This window comes from Saccopteryx leptura, chromosome X (assembly GCF_036850995.1).
Source record: "Saccopteryx leptura isolate mSacLep1 chromosome X, mSacLep1_pri_phased_curated, whole genome shotgun sequence".
Lineage (NCBI taxonomy): Eukaryota > Metazoa > Chordata > Mammalia > Chiroptera > Emballonuridae > Saccopteryx > Saccopteryx leptura.
In genome coordinates this window covers 97,911,956-97,934,731 of record NC_089516.1, presented here as the reverse complement: position 1 = coordinate 97,934,731, position 22,776 = coordinate 97,911,956, and the positions used below count along the sequence as shown (strand labels likewise).

At 43.8% G+C, this 22,776-nt stretch overlaps 1 long non-coding RNA gene across 4 annotated transcripts in view; it reads left to right on the top strand.

Moving 5' to 3' along the window:
* The window catches only part of LOC136385321 (uncharacterized), a 69,845-nt gene that overhangs the window by 14,536 nt on the left and 32,533 nt on the right, over nucleotides 1-22,776 (top strand). For 2 of the 4 annotated variants that reach the window (XR_010747802.1, XR_010747805.1), the window contains 2 exons: nucleotides 3,094-3,222; nucleotides 10,712-10,870. This is a non-coding gene — a long non-coding RNA (uncharacterized lncRNA). Of the gene's footprint in view, nucleotides 1-3,093; nucleotides 3,223-10,711; nucleotides 10,871-10,910; nucleotides 12,260-18,243; nucleotides 18,327-22,776 lie in introns of those variants that run through there. The other 2 variants (XR_010747803.1, XR_010747804.1) reach the window with 2 other exon arrangements.

The following is a 22,776-nucleotide window of genomic DNA, read 5'->3' as shown; positions in this document are numbered from 1 at the left end:
CTTAGAGTGTCCTTTGTGGAGTTATCCCGGTTGCTGCTGTGGGTGAGGGGAGGAAAGGGCAAGGAGGACATTGAGTGGATGGAGCTATAGGATCTCTGCTCCTCTCTAACTACAGTAGCTCTACTTTTACTTGTGTTAAAAAGTGTTGTTTTTAGAGAAAACTTTAAAAAATTATATTTAATTTATTGGTATGACATTGAATAATGATATACAGGTTTCAAATGCACATTTCTATAATACATCATCTGAATATTGCATTGTGTGTTCACCACCCCAATGAAGAAACTTTTTTATTAAAATTCCACTGTTTTAGGAAAACCACTATTCACATAAGTTTAAAAACTACCGTTGTGGACAATGGACAAATATTAAAGGATCTGGAGCTTACTGTAGTTTTCAAATACCCAATAGTTTCCATATATGCTATGTGTATGGAGAATGGATTATATTAGGGCAAGAACAAAGGTAAAGAAACCAATTAGAAGCCCAAGAAAGAGTATATGGTGGCTCAGACTGGGGCAGAAGCTGTAGAGGTGAAATGGTGGGAATAACTTTAGGTTTAGGAAGCAGAATAGTCAGAATTTCATGGTAGATAGGGTGTGGCAAACTGGGGAGAAGATGGTAAGCATCACTTCTAGGTTTCTGCTTAAGGTCATGTCCAGAAGTGGAGAAGTCTGCTTTAGGCAACAACTTGAGCTCAGTTTTGGTCACATAGGTTGTAACTGTCTATGAAACACCAAGATGCCTTGTAAGTGGCTGAATATATAAGTTTTGAGTGCATAGGGGAGGTAGGGTTTCATATTCAAGGTTCATCAGCAATGAGACTGAATGAGGTCCCCTTCGAAATGAATGCAGATAAAGAAAAGAAGGCTGTGAGGACTAAGTCCTGACCACATCAATGTTTAAAGATCACAAAGATGATTGCAAGGGTCCTGCAAAGAAGACTGACAAGGAGTAACCAATGAGGTAGGGAAACCAGGAAAGTGTAGAAGAATCCCAAAAACAAAATGAAATAAGGTTTTCAAGGAGAAATGAGTGATCAATAGGACAAACGGTGCTGAAAGGCCTACTAAGTTGAGGACAGACAATTGACCATTCATGGTGGTAACTTGGAAGGAACTAGGGACCTTTATTTATTGATTTTTTTTAGAGTGAGGAGAGAGAAAGAGATAAAGGGGGAAGGAGTGGGAATCATCAATTTGTAGTAGTATGTGCCTTGACCAGGCAAGCACAGGGTTTCGAACTGGCAACCTCAGCATTCCAGGTCGACACTTCATCCACTGCACCACCACAGGTCAAGGACCTTGACAAGAACACTATTGGTGCATTGGTGGAGATGAAAGCTAGATAGGAAAGGACTGAAGAACAAATGGATTAAAAAAAGAACAGTGAATGGGAAGTGAGACATTGGAACTGTGTGTGTAGACAATTCTTTTAAGACTTGTGCTTTGTTTTAGAGAGGAGGTAGAAATTGTTCAGTCTGAGGCATGTTGAATCTGAAGTGCCTTTAGGACACCCCCAGTGTCCGGTTAGGCAAATGAACATACAAATATGGAGATCAGGAATAAAATCTGGGCTGTATACAGATTGAAAATCTGGAAAGTGATAAAAATTGGAGGGGAAAAAGGTTAAAGCAACGAATTGAGATCTTTTGGTGGGAAGCAGGTTGGAAATTGAGGACATTTCTGGCTATTAGCCTGATGGGAGCTAGTTAGCTTGGTCCTGTTATAAGGAAAATAAAGGGACAGACCTCCTGAAACCTAAGACTGTGAGGGAATTAGGAGCTTTATCATGAAAGTGAATCTAGATGAGCCCTAACTATTGACATTTTATGATCTAGAAACTGGGTGAACAAGATCATCCACTATAGCAAGTTACAAAATTAACCACTCAGGTTTCAAAAGGAAATGTACATCATGACACCATTTATTCAAAATTAAGGAGAACCAAAATCAACACTGAAGAATGTTTATGGATATACACTATGTAATAAAGTATAAATTCATAAATAGGAAAGCTCCTCACCAACCACCAACTTCAGAATAATGGTTACCAATGAATAGAAGAGGAATGGGGTGGGGAGAATGTTAACTGTTTCTGCAATGTTTTATTTCTTTATTCCTCCTCCTCCTTCTCTTTCTTTTTCATTTGTTTAGAAGATCTAAGGTAAATATGGCAATAAAAATGTTAACATTTGTTAAATCTGGGTCATGGCTACATAAGTGTTTATTATAATGGTACCAACTTCACTAGATTGTTGTGAAGAATGGGTTGATCCACAAAAATGGACTTTCAGAATCAGCTATTATTGTTTCTGTATGTTTGAAAAGTTTCTGAATTTAAGAAATATATATATATATATATATATATATATATATATATATATATATATATATATATATATATTTCCCACTCCATGGGAAAAGGCAGCTATTAATTTCTGATCGATTTTAGCTCTCATAAAAATGATCGCTATGCTAATTAGTACCACAGTGAAATGGCACTCATTGTGATCCAGACTATCTACCAGCCGTAATGCTGCAGTACAAAATAGACAATACTGCAGATGCATCAAAAAGGAAATGCAACTAGCTAAACAGTGGACCCAGCAGACCTTCCAACTGGGCTTCCCTTGAACTTCTTTTTACATTAAACTGGAATCCAGACTGCTGTAATTATAGGAGCATCTCTGACAGTGTAGAAGAATTGTAATTGCCGGAACCTCTCTTCTGTCTCTGAGAAGTAGAAGTGTCTCCTCGACCAGCAGCAGACCAGAGGGAAGGAGCATATCCTCCAATGAGGGTAGAACTAGCTCACCTGCTTAGATATGTACACTAGCTACCAGAGACTGAGAAATCCCCAGGCGAGGGGACAGAGGCTATAAAAAAAAGTGATAGGAAGCATATAACCATGAACTGTCAAAACTGGAAGGGCCCCTAGAGATCATCTAATCTTTCAATCTTTATGTATTAGAAAACCAGGGCCCAGGGAGGGGACAGAACTTGCCCGACGTTGCCTAACCACTAGTAGCAGGTGTGAGAGCAGAACTTGTGGCTCCTAATTTTTCTATAGGGTCTTTGTGCTCTTTTCCAGGGACCACTGCCTTCCTGGCTCTTCAATCCTGGGAAACAAGGTTAAGTACCCTGGGATGTAGCTTCCCTTCAAAATTCATCTCTTCTCTGGAACACTCCCTTGAAGCTTTGCCCAGATTGGTCCAGAGAGGTAACCTGAGCCTGTAAGGGCTTTGTTCTTGTAGCACACACTACTCACATTACCAAATGCAGGCCTCGCTGCCAGGGGTACAAGTTCAAACTTTAGGTGGATGGACAACGGTCCTACTATCTGGCCAGAAGCCAGAACCTTCAGTCCTAGAATGATAAAATCAAGCATTGGAGGCTGCCCACAATGTATATGGAAATAAGGACTGTGGCAAGGGCTGGAGGTGGGGAGGCAAAGACAAGCAAGGGACCCCAAGGCCCCAAAGCAATAAAGTCAGACTGAGATAAATGGTTGGCAGGACAATAATTGCCAAGGAGGCCAGAGGGGAGCACCAGGAAGCTGCTGAAAGGATATGATGGAGGTGAAGGGAGGAATGGGTGGGGACTGGAGGTAGTGAGTGAGTAAAGTAAGGTGGTTATTTAATTATTCTAACTTCATCTTTTCTCAGGAAAAATAAAACAGGCAGTATACAAGGGCACACAAGATAAATCAAGGCAGCATAAATTAAAGATAGAGAAACAAGGGTAGGCAGGAATTGGGGCCATGAATAATGGCAGAAATGCATATCATAAAAACCTCTGCTCCCAGAAAGGGTGGACCCAAAAAATTTGCTCTAAGCTTTCTAGCAGCCAACAGGAAAAGGGGGAAACCTTGTTGTTACACAATTTAGTGTCCAGGAGATAAAAACAAACTCGTTGCCCAGAAGGGCAACTGTTCTAAGGACTAAGATCAGACAGGAATTCCTCCCTGGGGGTCCTCAGAGAGGATGCTGTTGGACACAATGAACTACATCCTTGACGACATCCTTACATAGTGGTAGCAACAAGTTTCAAAGGGCTGTTTTTCATAAGGACCCTCGGGATCAACTGCCTGTATCCCACTGCAGCCAGGCAATTAGAAGCTAAAAATAGTGGGTGAAGGTGCCGAACAGTGTGTCTAGTATGTTTGCACTGTGGGGAAAATGAGGGTTATATATAGGCATCCATATGCATAGAACTCCTCTGGAAGAATAAATTGGTGACAGTGGTTGCTTCCAGGGAGAGGAAGTGGAGGACTGTGGCCTAGGATGAAAGAGAGACTTCTTGTTCATCATATACCATTTTGTTCTGCCTGGATTTTTGTTAACCATGTCTTATCTTTTCAATAAAAGCATTAGTTACTAAAATAATAATGACATTCCAAGTCAGGGGGTGAGGTGCGTTTTATCTCTGAGCCACAGCCAGTCTGAAGATGTCTGAAAGTTCTACTTGATATTTAAGGAAAGAAGGAGAGTAACAGTCATTTCCATTAACTGATTTAATCCACACAGTAATGCTGTGAGAGAAATCTACCTCATAGACAATCAACTCAGTTTTTTTGAAGAAGGCACATGAATTAAACAACTGCTTAGTCTTCTTCCTGCCTGATTTTTAGGAGAAATGAGCAATTGGGAAGAAAACAAGCAGTCATGGGGAATTTAAGATAGCAGTTGGATGGGACATACTTATACTAATAAGTTACTCATCAATTATCTGAAATTTGAATATAGCTGGGCACCCAGTATTTTTTTAACTTTTTAAAAATTGAGATATAATTGACATAACATTGTATTAGTTTCAGGTATACATTATAATCATTTGATATATGTATATTTTGTGAAATGATCACCACAATAAGTCTAGTTAACATCCAGCTGGTATTTTTTCATGTTTTTTAATCCACTATGCCAATCTAAGACTTTCAATTAGTATATTTAGACTGTATTATCAAATGTAATTATTTGCTAGATTTGCTAGAGGTCAAGACCACCATTTTTTAATTTATTTCTTGTTTCTTCCGCTTTTTTGCTTCTTCTCTTTTTCCTAACTTCCTGTGGGTTACTTGTACTGTTTTTAGAATTCTATTTTAATTATCTATAGTGCTTTGGGGTGTTTGCACAATGCTTTGCGTAACTTTTCTAGTGGTTGCTCTAGAGAATATATAATATATGCATAATTTATCACAGTCTTCTGGTGTTGACATTTTACCAGTTTGAGTGAAGTGTAGGAACCTTATCTTCTTGTATGTCCCTTTACTCTCCCTCATTTATAATATAACTTTTTTTCTTATAGTCTTTAATTTTTTCTAGCTTTATTTAAGAATAATTGACAAGTATATAATTGTCTTAAATATTACTTCTATAAACATTGAGAATCACATCAGACAGGGCTATAAGTTTTGCTTCAACCATCTAACATAATTTAGAAAACTCAAGAGAAAAAGTAAAGCCTGTTGCATTTACCTATTTTTTTGCTTACCATGTTCTTTCCTCTTTCCTGATGTTCCGGGTTTCAATTCCTTCTTTTATCAATTTTCTGTGTAGAGAACTTCCTTTAGCTATTCCTTTAGAGAATGTCTGCTGATGACAAATAGTTCTAAAATTTTCCTTCATCTAAGAATGTCTTGATTCTGACCCCCTGAATGATATTTTCACTGGATTCTAGTTGCCAGTTCTTTTCTTTCAGTAATTCCTTTGGGCCCCCATGGTTCTGATGAGAAATCTGCTGTCATTTGGATTGTTTCCCTCTATAGTTAAGGTGTCATTTTAAGATTTTTTTGGTCTTTGGTTTGTAGAAGTGTGGCTGGGATATGTTTTGGTGTGGATTATATTTGGGTTTATCCTGTTCGGGTTATAGTCAGCTTCTTGAATCTTTTGGTTTATGTCTTCTGCCAAATTTAGGATGTGTTTAGTCATTACTTTTTCTGAAACCTTTTGTAGCACATCCTTTTTCTGCTTGCCTTCTTTTTGTTATAGTCATGTGAGTCCCCAAGGTTCTGTTCTTTATTTTCTCCTTCCATTCTACTTTCTCTTAAAGTTCAGCATAGGTCATTTTTATTGTTTTATCTTTGAGTTCACTGACACTTTCCTCTGGCCCCTCCACTGATGTTTAACTCATCCATTTTTTTTTTTTTTTTGTATTTTTCAGTTCTAAAATTTCCAGTTGTCCCTTTATATTTCTATCTATTTGATGGAATTTTTGATTTTTTCATTTGTTTCCAGTGTGTTTATATTGGCTCATTGAAGCATTTTTATGATGACAGCTGCTTTAAAATTTTTGTCAGAAAATTCTAACATCTGTTATCTTGGTTTGGGCATCTATTGATAATCTTTTTTTTAATCAATTTGAGATCTTCTTGGCTCTTAGAAGAATAGTCCTTTTTTAAAGCAAGTGAGACAGAGACAGAGAGAGAGACAGAAAGAAGGACAGATAGGGACAGACAGTTAGGAAGGGAGAGAGATGAAAAACATCAACTTGTTGTTGTGGCACCTTAGTTGTTCATTGATTGCATTCTCACACGTGCCTTGACCGGGGGCTTCAGCCAAGCCAGTGACCCCTTGCTCAAGCCAGCAACCTTTGGGCTCAAGCCAGTTATCATGGGGTCATGTCTATGAGCCCACGCTCAAGCCAGCGTCCCCACGATCAAGCTGGGGAGCCCACGCTCAAGCTGTCAACCTCGAGGTTTCAAACCTGGGTACTCACCGTCCCAGGCCCATGTCTATCTATTGCGCCACTGCCAGGCCAGGCAAAAAGTAGTTTTTTAATGCAGTATTTGTGGTATTATGAAAATCTGGATCTTTTATAAACCTTCTTTTTTAGCCAATCTCCTCAGACACCCTGCTGGTGAAAGAAGGGGGCATGGCCTTGTAACAACCATATAAGATGGAAGTCTAGAGTTTTCACTCACCCTTGGCTGATACCCAGAGGTCAAGCAAAAGTGAGAGTTCTGGCTCTCCATTAAACCACCACTAACAAGCGCCATGCTAGGCCGTTTCTGAAACCACCCTGGTAGGGGTTCTGGGAACCTCTTTACAGCCTGGTGAGAGTGCACAGCATGGCTTTCCACTGGGTCTTTGCTGGTGTGGAACAGGCAGGGCAGTATTTCTTTCTGGTGTGTGGATGCCATAGAATAATTATTGTTTGTAAGTTTTCTGTCTTGTTAAGCTATCTCTTATCTGTTCCTTTACCTAGAGAGGTGGATTTTGTTAGGATCTTTATGTCTGTGCTCATTGGCACTTGTGGGTGGCCTGCCTCTCCAGCACTGAGTCCAGGATATATAAGGTAAAAAGAAAATCTAGGGAACTCACTGCTATGCTGTTGCCCAGGTCCTTAGAACCCTAGCTGATCTCCCTTCCTCTCTCCATCTGTCTTATTTTTTAAAATATGTAATGACAGTGTTGTATTTAAAATTATGTATTTTTATTTTCTAAACCTGGCAACCCTACCCCCAGAATCCTGATTACTAGTTGAGGCAGTGAGATGACTTAGGAATGTTGGATGAATTTTTAACCACAAGGTGTAGAATAATTAAAAGGTTCTATTTAACCCCTATTAACCAAGCAAATTTTTGAGGGTATTAAGCTGAATAGCCAATTTACTTGCACATTTCTGTTAACCAAAATTTTACTGAGAGCTTCTAGAACCTTGGCAAACTTCCCTTCCTATGTATTTGCCAGTGACATTGAGTTTGTGCTAAGGAGGCCCTCTGCTGTCCACAGAGAGAAGGGCAATGCCACAAATCTAGAGGCTATAGCAAGCTGCTCAGCAGTGGAACAAGGTGGATAGGAGTTAGTAAATTACATTCAATTATGAGAGTAGCCAGCTGATCCCCAAACTTTGAGGAGCTGTAATGCCTTAACTATCTAACTTCAAGATACTTCTTCCATGGCTGACCCGGTGGTGGCGCAGTGAATAGAGCGTTGGCCTGAAATACTAAAGACCCAGGTTTGAAACTCTGAGGTCACTGGTTTGAGCATAGAATCATAGACATGACCCCATGTTCACCAGCTTGAGCCCAAAGGTCACTGGCTTGAAGCCCAAGATTGCTAGCTTGAGCCCAGGGTTGCTGGCTTGATCAAGAGGTCATTGGCTTAGCTGGAGCCTCCTCGTCAAGGCACATATGAGAAAACAATCAATGAATAACTAAGTTGCTGCAACTATGACTTGATGCTTCTCATCTCTCTTCCTGTCTGTCTGTCCCCCCACCTCTGTCTCTCTTTCTCACAAATAATAATAATAATAATAATAATAATAATGAAAAGATATTTTTTCTGGCCCTGGCCGAGGTGCTTAATGGATAAAGCATCCACCCACCATGCCAGAGTTTGTGGGTTCAACCCCTGGTCAGGGGATGTAGGAAAAGCAATCAGTGAGTACACAACTAAATGGAGCAGTGAGTTGATGCCTCTCTCTCTTTCTCTCTCTCTTCCCCCCCTTCTCCCCCTTCCTCTCTCTCTCTCAAATCAAGGGAATTAAAAAACAAACAAACAAACAAAAACAAAGATACTATTTTCCTTCCTTCTTCACAAAAAATGTGTAGTGACATAGTTTGGAAATTATCACCTGGCCTGTGGTGGCACAGTAGCTAGAACGTTGACCTGGAACACTGAGGGTGCCAATTCAAAGCCCTGGGCTTGCCTGGTCAAGCACATATGGCAAGCAACAAGCAAGCAAGAATGAACAACTAAAGTAAAGCAACTCTGAGTTGATTCTTCTCATTCCCACAACCCTCTCCTCTCACTGTAAAATCAATCAATATTTTTTTTTACAGAGACAGAGAGAGTCAGAGAGAGGGATGGATAGGGACAGACAGACAGGAACAGAGAGAGATGAGAAGCATCAATCATCAGTTTTTCGTTGCAACACCTTAGTTGTTCATTGATTGCTTTCTCATATGTGCCTTGACCGTGGGGCTACAGCAGACCGAGTAACCCCTTGCTCAAGCCAGCGACCTTGGGTCCAAGCTGGTGAGCTTTACTCAAACCAGATGAGCCCACGCTCAAGCTGGCGACCTCAGGTTCACGAACGTGGGTCCTCCGCATCTCAGTCCGATGCTCCATCCACTGTGCCACTGCCTGGTCAGGCATAAATAAAATATTTTTTTTAAAATAAAGGTTATGTCAAACTTCACTTGGACATTCAGTGACAAACCCTCCCCTTAATCCCCAATTGGGGTACTGGGAGCTCCCTAAGAGTTTCACTGAGGCAGGCCTGGGCAAAGTTAGCTGGGACTATTTGCCAGAGAGAGGCAAGGACTCACAGGGGCCACACACAGTCATGGAGTTGCACTAGCCTAGGATTCTTCAGGGACTTTACTCCACCAAACTAAGAGAGAAGTAGAATAGTGTTAGAGCTGGGAGCCAGGTAGGCCTCAGCCTATGGAAAGTGGCAGGCTTTCATATCAGCATTGCTTTCTGCTCCATGCGGTGCTTCACTGATAAGAGTCCTTGGGAGGGGCATGAAGGAGGACAGTGGGAACTGACCTTTTTCCTGAGCAAGGGAAAGAAATCTGTCAAAAAAGAGCATGTTGCATATTCCCAGGAGGCCCTGAGAAGGCACTATAGTACAGATAATCTTCCCACTAAAGCTTTTCTCTCCCTCCCTCCAATCCATGAGGCCAAAGTTAAAATTGGTACAACTTCTTATTCCCCTGGAGCAAGGAAAGAAGAGAATGAAGACTGTGTGCCAGGAACTGTATCAGGTACTTTACATAATTTATATCATTTAATATTCACAACAGTCCTAATACTAATAATGGTAGTACTCACTGATACTAAAACTATGGCTCCGCCCCCAGCAGTAAAGGCCCTAGTGCAGAGTAAAGACTTCAATTTCAGACCATAAGGAGACCTTGTCCCTAAGCTCTCTGCCCATGTCCCCTGCCAGGGAGTATCAGAGCAGTCCTAGTAGGGAGCTGGGACTTTAATCCCAGTGGTATTGAAACACCCTCTTTGGGGGTGTCAGTGGAGACCATATGGCAAGCTCAGACTTCTACCCCCACTAGGCAGTTATGAGGTGACTGACCCTTCCCTTCTTGGGTGGGTGGTGTCAGAAGATCATTGATTGAGAGTCCGCTTATGTACCCAGTACTGTTTAAACAGTTCGCAGGAGTTATTTCATTTAATCTTCACAACAATGCCACAAGGTTGGTACTGTTGTCAACATTTCCTAGACTACATAGTGAAAAGTGACAGAACTGGGATTTGAACTTGTTTGACTCCAGAGCGCATGCTCTTAGCTATTACACTACACTTTTGGTAAGTAATAGAGCCCAAATTTGAACCCGTCTGTGAAGAACTTTCAAATCAAAAGTGTGTAGGCAAGGAAATCAGATTGATAGAAGGTGTTTGCCAGACACCACAGGCCTACGGCCACACACACACTCACACACACACACACACACACACACACACACACACTAAAGAGAGCTTTAAGCCAGTGAGGGTGGGTATCAGATTTTCAATGCTCTTCTGCTAAGCCAGCCAGGTAAGGGCCACAGAGGTAGGAGCTACTCTAGCGTGGAGAGTTGTAGCTGAAAGGGTATGAGAAGGGACCTCTGGGGTCCTGATAATGTTTTGTTTTGTTTTTTGATCTGGGTCTAGATATGTTCAGTTTGTGAAAATTCATTGAGCTATAAAATTATTAAATATGTACTTATATGTTTTACATCAATAAAAACTTTTGTTTTTTCAAAGGCATATTGAATCTGGGAAAAAGAAGTAGACATAGTTTTGCCTGTTTATTCTGCTAAGTACCATCAAAAGCTCTGGACAGTATATATGAAACAACCATAAAAGACTGAATGGTGACAAGAGACAGATTGACTAGGGGTTGCAGACCCAAGCAACATGATGGTAAGTTCCCTGGGTTTTCTTCTTCCCTCATATTTTCCAGACTTGGCTGAAGAAACGATGAACTGGAATTGCCAATGGGTGCAAACAGAAAAAGCTCCAGCAAAAGTCAGCTCTCTGTAGGAGATGAGCAGTGTAAGAAGATAGAAAACTAGATTAATCTCTCTACTATAGCTAAACACCACAGGAAAAACTGTGGCCCTGCCCCCACCAGAAAAGGCCCTAGTGGGGAGCAAAGACTTCAATTTCAGACCATAAGGAGATCTTGTCCCCAAGCTCTCTGCCCATGTCCCCTGCCAGGGAGTGTCAGAACAGGCCTAATAGGGAGCTGGGACTTTAATTCCAGTGGTATTGAGACACCCTCTCTGGGGATGTCAGTGGAAACCATATGGCAAGCTCAGACTTCTACCCCTACTAGGCAGACTGACCCTTTCCTTTCTGGGTGGGTGGTGTCAGAAAATCAGTGGGGAGGGAAGACTTTCATCATCACCTAGTAAGTAATGAAGCCACACCCTGCCCACCCTGTTGGTGTCAGGGGAGGCCATGTGGGGAACAATAATAAAGAACTCTTACCCCTCCCAGCCAGGAGGTGTCAGTGGAGGCCTACTGGAGGCTGGAACTCCCATTCTCTCGTAGCAGCAACAGGAGATTCCTAACTTGGTTCTTAACAGAGGAACTGAGTGGGGACATGTATTTGACCTTCGCAGCTGGCAATCATGAGCTGGTGCCCCATCCCGCCTTCCCTTACTGCACTATACTGTTAGAGGTAACCAGTTAAAACAGAAGACTTAAAAAAGATCTAAAAAATAACAGACACTCAGCACAGAGGATATAAAGAATGGCAAATAAACACATGACAAAAATGTTTAACATCATTAGCCATTAGGGAGATACAAATAAAGCACAAGGAGAGATTACTACTACATACCTATCAGAATTGTGAAACAAAACCCCCAAAAAACAAAACAGCAACACCACCAAAGGCTGGGGAGAATGGGGAGAAACCAGGTAATTCATTCACTGCTAGTCGGAATGTAAAATAGTACAGCCTGTGAAAACCAGTTTGGCAGTTTCTTAAAAACAAACAAACAGCCCCGGCCAGTTAGCTCAGTGGCAGAGCGTCGGCCTGGCGTGCAGGAGTCCCGGGTTCGATTCCCGGCCAGGACACACAGGAGAAGCGCCCACCTGCTTCTCCACCCCTCCCCCTCTCCTTCCTCTCTGTCTCTCTCTTCCACTCCTGCAGCCAAGGCTCCATTGGAGCAAAAGTTTGCCCGGGCGCTGAGGATGGCTTGGTGGCCTCTGCCTCAGGCGCTAGAATGGCTCTGATTGTGGCAGAGCGACGCCCCAGATGGGCAGAGCATTGCCTCCTGGTGGGCAAGCCAGGTGGATCCCCGTCGGGTGCATGCAGGAGTCTGTCTGACTGCCTCCTCATTTCTTTTTTTTTTTTTTTTTTTTTTTTTTTTTCATTTTTCTGAAGCTGGAAACGGGGAGAGACAGTCAGACAGACTCCCTCATGCGCCCGACCGGGATCCACCCGGCACGCCCACCAGGGGCGATGCTCTGCCCACCAGGGGGCGATGCTCTGCCCCTCCGGGGCGTCGCCATATTGCGACCAGAGCCACTCTAGCGCCTGGGGCAGAGGCCACAGAGCCATCCCCAGCGCCCGGGCCATCTTTGCTCCAATGGAGCCTTGGCTGCGGGAGGGGAAGAGAGAGACAGAGAGGAAAGTGCGGCGGAGGGGTGGAGAAGCAAATGGGCGCTTCTCCTGTGTGCCCTGGCCGGGAATCGAACCCGGGTCCTCCGCACGCTAGGCCGACGCTCTACCGCTGAGCCAACCGGCCAGGGCCAACCCTCCTCATTTCCAACTTCAGAAAAATGCAAAAAAACAAACAAACAAAAAACAAACAAACAAAAAAAATCTAGCCCTGGCCGGTTGGCTCAGTGGTAGAGCGTCGGCCTGGTGTGCAGAAGTCCCAGGTTCGATTCCCGGCCAGGGCACAGAGGAGAAGCGCCCATCTGCTTCTCCACCCCTCCCCCTCTCCTTCCTCTCTGTCTCTCTCTTCCCCTCCCGCAGCAAGGCTCCATTGGAGCAAGGATGGCCCGGGCGCTGGGGATGGCTCCTTGGCCTCTGCTCCAGGCGCTAGAGTGGTTCTGGTCACAACAGAGCAATGCCCCAGAGGGGCAGAGCGCCGCCCCCTGGTGGGCGTGCCGGGTGGATCCCGGTCGGGCGCATGCGGGAGTCTGTCTGACTGTCTCTCCCCGTTTCCAGCTTCAGAAAATACAAAAAAAAACAAAAAAAAACACAAAAAACAACAACTAAACATACAACTAGTATACCACTCAGCAACTGCATTTTTGGGCATTTATCTCAGAGAAGTAAAATCTTACATTCACACAAAAATCTGTACATCAATGTTCATAGAAGTTTTATTCTTCTAGTTCAAAGCTGGAAACGTGTATGTCCTTCAATGGGTGAATGGTTAAAAAAAACTGTGGTACATTATAAGGTGGAATTCTACTCATACTAGAAGGGAACAAACTATTGATATATGCTACTTGGATGAATCTCCAGAGAATTAGACTGAGGGGGGAAAAGGCTAATCCTCAAAGGATACATGCTCTATGATTCTTGAAATGACAAAATTGTGGAAATGAAGAACAGATTAGTAGTTACCAGGGGTTAAGGAGGGGGCAGGAGTAGGAGGGAAGTGGCTGTTGCTGTACAAGGACCACCAAGGGCTCCTTGTGGTGATGGCATTGCTTGTCTCTCCTGTATTGATTCTGCAAGATGTTATAATTGGGAAAAGCTGGGTAAAGGGCATATGAAATCTCTGCATTATTTTTCACAATTTTATGTGAATTTGTTTATCTCAAAGTAAGCATTTTAATTTTTTTTTTTTGTATTTTTCTGAAGCTGGAAATGGGGAGAGACAGTCAGACAGACTCCCGCATGCACCCGACCGGGATCCACCCGGCACGCCCACCAGGGGTGACGCTCTACCCACCAGGGGGTGATGCTCTGCCCCTCTGGGGTGTCGCTCTGCCGCGACCAGAGCCACTCTAGCGCCTGGGGCAGAGGCCGAAGAGCCATCCCCAGTGCCCGGGCCATCTTTGCTCCAATGGAGCCTTGGCTGCGGGAGGGGAAAAGAGACAGAGAGGAAGGAGGGGGGGTGGAGAAGCAAATGGGCGCTTCTCCTGTGTGCCCTGGCCGGGAATCGAACCCGGGTCCCCCGCACACCAGACCGACGCTCTACTGCTGAGCCAACCGGCCAGGGCCAAGCATTTTAATTTAAACAAAGGGATAAAGACTCTCTGTCCTCCTGTTTTATGAAGCACTTTCTGCCCTTTTCTTTTTTTTTAATTTATTTTTTATTTTTTTACAGGGACAGAGAGAGAGTCAGATAGAGGGATAGATAAGGACAAACAGACAGGAATGGAGAGAGATGAGAAGCATCAATCATCAGTTTTTCGTTGCGACACCGTAGTTGTTCATTAATTGTTTTCTCATATGTGCCATGACTGCGGGCCTTCAGCAGACTGAGTAAGCCCCCACTCGAGCCAGTGACCTTGGGTCCATGCTAGTGAGCTTTTTTTTTGCTCAAGCCAGATGAGCCCATGCTCAAGCTGGCTATCCTGGGGTCTCGAACCTGAGTCCTTCCGCATCCCAGTCTGACGCTCTATCCACTGCGCCACTGCCTGGTCAGGCCTTTCTGCCCTTTTCAATGCGAACCTGATTGCCATTCCTATCTGGGTTGCTGATATAGCCTTCCAAGTCTGACCTTGGACGTTGTAAAACTGTAGCTGTAGATTTTTTTTTTACTTAACCTGCAGCTGGGCTTTTGTTTAACTCCTGCATACCTTCCAAATACACCAAAAAATAATCATCATTGAGAAGGGGCGGCAGATAATGGTTAAGACACATGTTTTCCAAATTGTCTGTCATGCTGTTGTAAACTGTCTATACAAAGGGTAGTCAACCTTTTTATACCTACCACACACTTTTGTATCTTTGTTAGTAGTAAAATTTTCTAACCGCCCACCAGTTCCACAATAATGGTAATTTATAAAGTAGGGAAGTAACTTTACTTTATAAAATTTATAAAGCAGAGTTACAGCAGGTTAAAGCATATAATAATAATTACTTACCAAGTACTTTATGTTGGATTTTCGCTAAGTTTGGCAGAATAAATCTTTATAAAACAACTTACTATAGTTAAATCTATCTTTTTATTTATACTTTTGTTGCTCTGCTACTGTCCACCATAAAAGCTGGAATGCCCACTAGTGGGTGGTAGGGACCAAGTTGACTACCACTGGGTTAGAGTGTAGGACTGGGATATGGAAGACCCAGTTCGAGACCCCGAGGTCACCAGCTTGAGCACGGGCTCATTTGGTTTGAGCAAAGCTCACCAGCTTGGACCCAAGGTCACTGGCTCAAGCAAGGGGTCACTAGGTCTGCTGTAGCCCCCCCCTCCCCCTGTCAAGGCACATATGAAAAAGCAATCAATGAACAACTAAGGTGTTGCAACGAAAAACTGATGATTGATGCTTCTCATCTCTCTCTGTTCCTGTCTGTCTGTCCCTATCTATCCCTCTCTCTGACTCTCTCTCTGTCTCTGTAAAATAAAAATAAATAAATAAAATTTATAAAGCAGAGTTACAGCAAGTTAAAGCATATAATAATAATTACTTACCAAGTACTTTATGTTGGGTTTTCACTAAGTTTGGCAGAATAAATCTTTATAAAACAACTTACTATAGTTAAATCTATCTTTTTATTTATACTTTGGTTGCTCCGCTACCGCCTACCATGAAAGCTGGAACGCCCCCTAGTGGGCGGTAGGGACCAGGTTGACTACCACTGCTCTATAGTTTTAAAAAGCCCACATCTCAGCCCTGGCCCGTTGGCTCAGTGGTAGAGCGTCGGCCTGGCGTGTGGGGGACCCGGGTTCGATTCCCGGCCAGGGCACACAGAAGCGCCCATTTGCTTCTCCACCCCCCCCCTCCTTCCTCTCTGTCTCTCTCTTCCCCTCCTGCAGCCAAGGCTCCATTGGAGCGGGGATGGCCCAGGCGCTGGGGATGGCTCCTTGGCCTCTGCCCCAGGCGCTGGAGTGGCTCTGGTCACGGCAGAGCGACGCCCCAGAGGGGCAGAGCATCGCCCCCTGGTGGGCAGAGCGTCGCCCCTGGTGGGCGTGCTGGGTGGATCCTGGTGGGGCGCATGCGGGAGTCTGTCTTTCTGTCTCTCCCTGTTTCCAGCTTCAGAAAAATACAAAAAAAAAAAAAAAAAAAAGCCCATCTCTTTCTTTTAGAGACTTCTTTGTCGGCTTCTATGTATCTTTCTCCTTTAGGTAACCTATAATCCAGATTTTCATTTTATGCATTTAAAATACTTTTTGCCTTTTGTTATTGTTCCCTAGTTTTGCTCCCGTTTCATAATCTCTCCCACTTTTTTTTTTTGTCCTTTGGATTCAAACATCTAGGATTCATATGGTGGGCCCAGTACAGCCCCACTGCTTCATGATTATCTAACGAGGGTATGTCTGAGGACCTGAATCTCTCCCTGGTTGCAGTGGCTGCTGGTTGAGTACTCCTGGTGAGATCCCCTAGACAACTGAAACTTAGCAGCCCCCCAACTGAACTTGAACGTCATCCCTCATACTTCACAGTAGCAGAGTCCATCAGGCACTCAGGCCAGAAAACTGGAAGTTGTCCTGTACTCTTCCTTCTCCCTCAGTCTTTACATCAGCACATCACCAAGCTCTGTTGCATTTTCCTCCAAAATATATTGCATATTGACCTCTTTATCAGCACTTCTCTCTCTCTTTTTCTCTTATTTTTAGTGAGAGAGAGAGAGAGAGAAACAGACAGGGGCAGATAGACAGGAAGGGAGAGAGATGAGGAGCACCAACTTGTTGCAGCACCTTAGTTCATTGATTGCTTTCTCTTATGTGCCTTGACCGAGGGCTCCAGCCAAGCCAGTGACCCCTTGCTCAAGCCAGCAAGCTTGGGCTCAATCTAACGATCTTGGACTTCAAGCCAGTAACCTTTGGGCTCAAGCTCGCGACCATGAGGTCATGTCTATTATCTTGAGCTCAAGATGGCGACCTCAGGGTTTCAAACTGGGGTCCTCAGCATCCCAGGTCAATGCAATGCTCTATCCACTGCATCGCTGCCTGGCCAGACTCAGCACTTCTCTTGCCATGGCTGCCATTATCTCTCACATAGACAACTACATGGCTTTCTAACTGGTTTCCCTTCTTTTACTCTTGCCCCCACCCAATCCATTCTTCATATTATTGCCAGTCTGTTTCAACTGTGTGAATCTGACCCTGCTTCAAATCCTCATTGGCTCCTTTCTGCTACCATGATAAAATTCAAACTCCGTAGTATGTCTTACAAGTAGGGTTACCATACAATAGGGTTATTATATCATCCAGACCAGAACACTTTTAAAAGTGAAATGGTATGCTATTAATAAGTATGCTGGGACAATAGGTGTGTTGTTGGTCACTTAGAAGATCCTTCATGGTCTGGTCTCACCAGCTCCATCCCTCATCATAGGTCATCCTAATCCCAAACACACATATACACACCAGCCACATTCTTTTGTATGTCCAGGTAAGCATCTGCCATTCTGTGTGCCTGAAACACCATTCTCCCCTTGTAGTCAACTTCTAACCAACTGCTTCAATAGTCAAAATAATTTTCTCCAAGAAGCCTTCCCTGACTCCCAACACTCGCCGAGGTGCTCCCTCCTCTGCTACCATCAGGCCTTGTTCTTCCTTCATCATAGTCTTTGTCACACCAAGTTGTAATGTCCTTTTTTCCTCTCTAGACAAGAGCAGCTCAGATTATATACTTATTTTTTGTTCACTTTCCTTATGCTGAATGAGTAAGAATTGGGCCCCTTGCTGTCACTCTGGCTGCTAGGGACCCAAAGGGGATGTGGGGATCTGGAGGACCAAGAGGTGCAGAGGCTGCTGCTCAAGCCCCTGTCCATTCCCCCCGCCCGTGTCCCTACCCTACACCTTCTACTTGTCCTCTCCAGCCAGTGGCAGCTGGGCAGTAGTGACAGGCCTGGTGAGCCAGGAAGTGGATGCAGGGAAGGGCCTGGAGGGATGTCCTCAGCCAGGCTTCACACCCGGGGCAGCCCTCCCCTGGATGTCCCTCCCGTGCCTTACTGCAGCCCCTCCCACACCCCAATCCCCACTCACTATGTCATCAGGGACCCTACACCATGGACTTTGAGTGTGATGACTAAAGTTGGACGGTGAACCTCCAAGTTGATTTATATGCTAGAGGTCGAAACCTCTGCTCAGTGTATTGCCGTAGTGAAATGAATTGGTCAAGCCTGGCTGCCCTGTTTTGTTTTATAGTCAAACCGAAATCAAAACTACAAGATGTGAGTGAGCTCATGGAACTATATGGGTGAAGCAACAAGACCCAGCTACAGCAGTGAGTGAAGAGTGGCTGTGGAAACTTGAATAATATAAGAACTGAGCCAGTTTGGGGGGGGGGAAGCTGGAGGGGAATGGAGATAAAGCCTATTGTCACAGTGCAGTTTCATATATTTTTGCTTCAAAATGAGTTTTCCCTCCATATTTAATTCTATAGTTGCTAACTGGGCTATTGGAGGAAATACATTGGGGAAAGGGCTCGGAAAGGGAAAAGGTGAAAGAGTCTGATTCAGGTGGCTAATGGAGATCCTCTGGTTTCCCTTAGGGCATGGGACAGGGTCAGCAAGCTCTCAGGAGGGACAAACAATAGGCCAGCAGTAGAGAATCACACCTATAAGGACTCAGCAGGAACAGAGTCAGCCAGGTTTCTGAGGCTCTGGGGTTGGTAAGGTTACCAAGGGCTGGGATGAAAAAATCTACCCTGCCCCATTATCTCTCCTTTCCCTTCACCTCACAGGGAAAACCCCAAGGGAACATCCCCTAGGAGAACAGAGGGCTTAAGAAGCACATGGCAAGATCTACTTAGGAACATTGAAGGCTAAGGGAATCCAGGCTTCAGAACAGGAGAATGGGGGAGAGGGGAATGGAAGGTGGTAGTCAGGAAGTGTTTTCTTTTTCATGGCCCTCAGTGCTGAAACAGAAAAGCAGTTTCAGGAAGTGTAAGGCAGTAAGAGTATGTTCAGCCCCTGCTTTGCAATGTTGGGGAGCATGTAAAGCAGCAACTGAACAACCGTTACAAAAGGTCTTCTGAGCCCTGGCCGGTTGGCTCAGTGGTAGAGCATCGGCCTGGTGTGCAGGAGTCTTGGGTTCGATTCCCGGCCAGGACACACAGGAGAAGCGCCCATCTGCTTCTCCACCCCTCCCCCTCTCCTTCCTCTCTGTCTCTCTCTTCCCCTCCTGCAGCCAAGGCTCCATTGGAGCAAAGTTGGCCCAGGCGCTGAGGATGGTTCTGTGGCTTCTGCCTCAGGCGCTAGAATGGCCCTGGTTGCAACAGAGCAACGCCCCAGATGGGCAGAGCATCGCCCCCTGGCAGGCATGCTGGGTGGATCCTGGTCGGGCGCATGCGGGAGTCTGTCTGACTGCCTCCCTGTTTCCAACTTCAGAAAAATACAAAAAAAAAAAAAAAAAAAAAAAAAAGTCTTCTGGGTTAAATTAACTTCTTGAAGCTCTAAGCTAAAAAACCATCGCTTCTTCATATTACTTGATATCCTTTACCCCATTTTGATTCCACACTCAAAACAAATGGTGAACCCTCCCTCAAACCGAATGCACCAAAAATGACTGCAAGTCACCTTCCTGTTTATCAAATTTAAGACAAACTCTCAGAAACTGACTTTCTACTAGAATTTCCTTCAAATTTGGCAATTAACATCTGACCTTACTTCTAATTTAACATCTACCCTTACTTTTAATCTTAACCCTAAAGTAACAGGTTTATTACACAGGTTTTTTATTAACAGCATAAAGTCCTCCACCACAGCTGACATCACCCACCCCAACAGAAACACCCTAGAACAACCTGAGAACCAATGGCAGGGCCTGATCCTAACGCACATGTATTTAGTACAAGATACAGGAATATGCCCATTAACATCTTAGCTTCCCTGCAGTTTCCCCACGAACACCTTTGAAAAAGGTGATTTAGAAGAAATGCTTGAACCAAGATTCTATGGAACAATAAGCTTTATCCATCATAATTTGGAACAGAGTTTGTTTTACTTTTAAACAAGGAGTCTCAGACTGGTGACAAAGTACTGCAAGAGAAAAAAAGTTCTCAAACAGCAGAAAAGTAAAGCAGGAGGGAAAGTCTTTACCTCTAGCACCCTTTGCCTTTAAACCATGACTGTCATAAGCCACCTGTTTTAAGCAACAATGTCCAGGGGCCAGTGAATACTGCTGAGGGGCGGGAGACTGCCAAGTGGTTTTGAATAATCACCTGCAAAATGTTGCAAATGACTAATGGGCCAATGATTGCTCAATCTCCCATCTGGAAATGAGGTGTAAATTAATTTTGGAGGGTGTTTTCACCCCATGGTTGTGTTCATCCTAATCCTTCCATTTGTAGCTATGAAGAGATCCGTGTAGGAATGACCCTGGTAACCTGTTTCCACATGAAATAGGACAGACATGGCCTTCCTATAACAGAACCTGGTTTGATCATGTGCACTGGGTGCAAAAGGCCTTGTCACGGGCAATGAGTTCAAATCCCCTGCAAAGGCAGCACAAGGGCAGACCAGAGGCAGAACTCAGGGCTCCAGGAACCAATCAATCTCCTGAAGAAGCATCCAGCTAAAGGCTGGAGGTTCAGACTAAAGCAGAGGCTGGCTCCATTTCCTGTCTGAATGAAACAGATCTTTTCACAAATAGGGCACTTATTTCCTCAGTGGTCTCTAGTCTGAGTGGTGGGACCTGGGCAGTAGTAGCGCAGAGCTTTCTTCCTTCATCTTCACTTTAGGAGTTTATAAGGGGAGGTACCACCAAGAAACTAGACTCCTCTCCTGAGCCTCTTCTCTCCCCCCCCCCGCCCCATATCAAGAGCTAGTCAGAGGGAGATGGTGAGAGAACAGGTCAATGGGAGAGACAATGCTTTGTTATTTAATTTCATGTTTTTCATAATTCTAATAACTCTCGGGTTAAGGACTACATCTTAATGGGAAAGTTAAACCCTTTAGCAGAAAATGCTTTCATTCTAAATCTAGAAAGGAGACTAACAGACCCAATTTGAGATGAAATAAATCTTTTAAGACATTAGCTTGGGGACTTGATGAGCTTAACCTTGGTCCAACTAATCTCCTTTTCTCTGGTTCTGAAGGTAGGTGAGAGAATGTGAAATGAAACTTGGTTATGCCTTTTGCTCAAAAGCAATCATACTGCTGCTATCCCAGGCAGTTTCAACTGGACTCTCACTGCAACTCCATTCAGCTTTGCTGCTGCCTCCTCCCAGCCTACCATGCCTGCCCGTGACTGTTCCCCAGTAATCACTTGCCATACAGGACACTTGGGTTTCTCCCCCTGGCCTTAGAAGTGCTGAGTATCCTGGAAAATTGAATATTGGCCTTCCCCCAGGCATAGAGATCAAAGATAGGGACTGAGGGCCTTTCTTTAATGACCTCAAAACCTCATTCAAGCCTGACCTGTGGCGGCGCAGTGGATAAAGCGTCGACCTGGAACGCTGAGGTCGCCGGTTCGAAACCCTGGGCTTCCCTGATCAAGGCACATATGGGAGTTGATGCTTCCTGTTCCTCCCCCCTTCTTTCTCTCTATACTCTCTCTAAAATGAATAAAAAAAAATCTAAAAAAAAAAGAAACCCTCATTCAAGGAACTGGATTACCCAAAGGGGCCCATAGTAGAGGTTTTATGTCACAATATTCTGACATGGCCAAACCCTGGTCAACTGATCCAACTCTTCATTCAGGAAACGGCATAATCAGCAAATTATGGAATCAATGTTCCATGTCAGCTTCTCCCAGAGCAAAGATTTTGGGCCATAGCTCACTTTGGTGCTTTCTGAGTCAGTTTTTTTCAAAAGACTCATTGTAAAATAGGTATCCCAATATTCAACATAAAATACAAAGGAAATAAAACCAGAACCAGGATAAGTGAGCATTCTTCATAAAGCTCCAGAAGCATGTAGCTTCCCAAAATAAAAAGAACACTCTTATTTGATAATGTACAAACTCCAAAGTTTAGAATACATTATCATTCATTCTTAATTTTGCACATTTACCTTCCCTGAAATTAAACACCAAATGTGTCAACTATTGATGTAGGGAAATTTTACATTTGGCAAGATTGGTTTAAAGTGAATAAATTATAGGAACTATTCTCTTCCAATAAGAAATAGTTCGGTTGGTTAGAGCATCATCCCGAAGCACAGAGGTTGCAAGTTCGTCTCTGAACAGATTTATGTTCCTCTCCCTCCTTCCGCCCCTCCTTTCCTCTCACTAAAATCAATAAATAAAAATTAAAAAAAAGAAATACCTAATTCCCTTTCCCAGGAACAAGAACCAGATCCAGCAGGTATTAGACATCCTACAATTCAGGTATAATGCATAGAATTGCTATAGATATCTAGTTCTAAATAAACTCCAGACATCTTAAGGTCTTACAGTTGAAAACTGCTGCCAATGTCTTCTCTTGGCTTAACAATGCAGCTAATAGTTTAGTAACTAATAGTTTAGAAAGAATAAGAACTATCATTGGGGCCTGACCTGTGGTGGCGCAGTGGATAAAGCGTCGACCTGGAATGCTGAGGTTCCTGGTTCAAAACCCTGGGCTTACCCTGTCAAGGCACATATGGGAGTTGATGCTTCCTGTTCCAACCCCCTTGTGTCTCCCTTCTATCTCTCTCTCCTCTCTCAAATGAATAAATAAAATCTTTAAAAAAAAACTATCATTGGGTAGCAAGACAGCTAAACCAAATTTTTGGCAGAGAGTAGTACAGATATGAT